Here is a 3,010-nt window from a genome sequence, read left to right on the forward strand (position 1 = left end):
TGGCAATGCTGTATTACGTGAGCTTGCCAACAATTATATATACATCTGAGAATGTAAACACTGTTAATCAAAGGTTATCTACTGCCAGTTTGAATCTTACTTAGTATTGGTATTACAGCTATAAAGTGTTAGTATTACTGTTTGTGATAATAATACATATGGTAATTATCAATATGCAACAACATCTACAATAATGATCCTGTCTATAATCCTTATCCTTATCATCATAATGATAACATTAACAATAACAACAAAACAATATAGATGCTCGTTTCATGACAGAGCAATACTTCAGGGTTAAGTGAAATATGAATATCCACAGCCTCTTCACTGTGTCTTCAGAGTCAATACATTCAGGAACAGCGTTTGCAATGTTACGATACTGCTACTACGGCAAATTTTCTGTGTTCAGCGGGATTACCCAGAGAACGGAATTTCTAATAGGAATAGAAATGATGTAAAATAAGGCTTCCCTTTAAGGCTACCCACTGCACAACATTTTTATGGTGTAATGTAATGGAAACTATTACTGCACGATTATGGAAATTGCGTCATGAGATATAAAAGACAGAGAATGCTTCATGTATTCACGGCAGCAGGGTAGGGCGCACTCCTGAACATGTAAATTTCCCCAGGATGAGTCAAGGATAGGAGGCTAAATACGAAACAAGGAATCTTTTGTCTTCTATTCAACATAAATTCGTTAGACTTAAGTTAGCAATAATGTATAATCCGCTTTATCCAAAGAATGTTTGTTTTATTTCAAATGATCAGTTACAAAGGAAATCTACTAAATTTCTGGTGTGTTTCAAAGAAAGAATGAAATGATGCTTCCCTTAATAAGAAGAAAGCTAAATAGAAAATATGACGTAGTTTTTGCGATTAAAAATAAATATACTGTTTAATCCACTATTTTTGTATATCCAAAAACGTTTGTTTCCTTTCAACTGCTGTGTTATATTGTTTGCACATTGTGCACATTTCTTGATATTTATTCTGAAAGTTAATAAGGCGAAATCAGCATAATCTGCATCAAATATTAAGTACTGTAAAATTACCTCGCTCCTGCCCTGAGGTGACCTCGTACGGCAGTTGTAAAGTTGTAAAGGGACGATCCGTAAACAAACGGCCCTTATTACGGCATTTCATTCAGGAGGCAGCAACTTGTGCAGAGGCTTGAGCGCACGACGTCCAGCGGCAGAGAGCGTCTGACCGTACTCGATGCCCAACGGTCTAGAGCAGCAGCCGAGAGCAGTTTGGTCAAACGAACTTTGTACCAGTTGAGGAGTGCAGGTCGCGCAGAGAATGATAGGGCAAATGAAGAACTGGACGTCTACCGAGGACCCACTGCTGCGTTTGGCCGCTGAGAACCCCCAAAAGAGGCACAAAAAAAAGAGAGAAAAAAACCTCAATCAGAAATAGAGACGTGTCACACACAATCTATTTCACGGTAATTTACACAATACACTGGATAGAAATGGTGCATTAGGGCCACCAGACACCAAAAGAGGGCCTATAATTTTTGGCAAGATCAAACATTATTGGTACCACTTGAAACAAAGTTTATATAGTTGAACATATTTCAGAAAGTACAGAATAGTCAATACCAGACGAATTCTGCTCTGGCAAATTTGATACAAATAAAACATGAAAGGTACCGAATGAAACTAGTAGAAAATAAAAGTTAACGTTCCATTGATATATGCCACATATTTTACCCACTGTCTGAGGCCAGCAGTCTAATCAGACACTAGATGTTGGCAAAATTATTGATTTCACCAGACGTTATGAGACAAGTTCAACTTAAGAACCCACAAAAAACTCAAGGCCCTTGCAATTTACAAGTCATCTTCACTTGCAGAGTAGTCACTCCAGATCCAGAATCCTCATACTCTGCAACATTATCATCATGTGGCATTCTCAATATCATGACTTGCTAGTCCATCACAAATAGGAGCGTAGATTCTATACTTGATCTTCCTGCCGGAGTCACATGGATCCAATCCACTCTCAGGATGAGCTGGATCTGCATTGCCCCAGTCAAGGCGTACGAAGTGCGCGTGATGCCGTTTGTTGTGGAGTCTTGGGACATGGTGGAAGGAAAGTTATTTATTGGAGCTTCCTGATATGGATAAAAATTCATACAAAGAATTTAAGATGTGTATGAAGCATTCTGCAAAAGCCGCATAGGACTGCTGAACAGAATAGAATTCACCGTCGTCGGCCAATTACTGCATTTGCTTCGAATAGATCTTCATTGCTTCCACACCCCACATGTAATACAACTACAAGTACTGTAGATTCGGCTCTAAGTGGTGCTGATGTCACATTGCCCCATAACGAGGTCCGGATGTTCCCGTGGTAGTACTGGGCATCCCTTGTAGACATGAGGAACCGTTTAGTGAATCGGCCGACCATTAAAACCAGAGCACTCTGACGCAATCAATCAGCTCTGACTTAGGGCCGAATCTACAGTAAGTCCTATACCCCAGAAAGAAGGCCCTTAATTACCTCATCCACTTTCCAGTCATCTGACTCAACTTCGCCTGCACTGATATCGGTTATTCCCTTCATGCCACACAACGAACAAAATAATCCTTCTGCCGCAATCAGGTCTGGTTCTTCTCTCGCTACTAATTTTCTGAAGAATTTGATGAATGTTACCTTGGTGTCTTTTTCAAAGATTTTGAATGGCTTCACTTTACCTCTCCTTTAGAACGATGCAGTAAAGTCACACCTTTACAGATATGCTGTAAAACCTTGTTGTATTCTTCATTTTGCAATGGTTCACTTTTTTTTCAGAAACTTTTTTGACTGCATTCGTGTGATAATCTTTACTTTCAATATTTGAATTACAGCAAATATGGCAAATTGGGATCTCATTCTTAAAAGCTGCATTAGATATTGTACTCTTATCAGTATATATAAAAACAATGAACATCGTTATTGTAAACATAATCATATTGATTTTTGGAAGTATCGTTAACATTAGGTTAATACTTCCACACCA

This window comes from Penaeus monodon, chromosome 28 (genome assembly GCF_015228065.2).
Source record: "Penaeus monodon isolate SGIC_2016 chromosome 28, NSTDA_Pmon_1, whole genome shotgun sequence".
Taxonomy (NCBI): Eukaryota; Metazoa; Arthropoda; class Malacostraca; order Decapoda; family Penaeidae; genus Penaeus; species Penaeus monodon.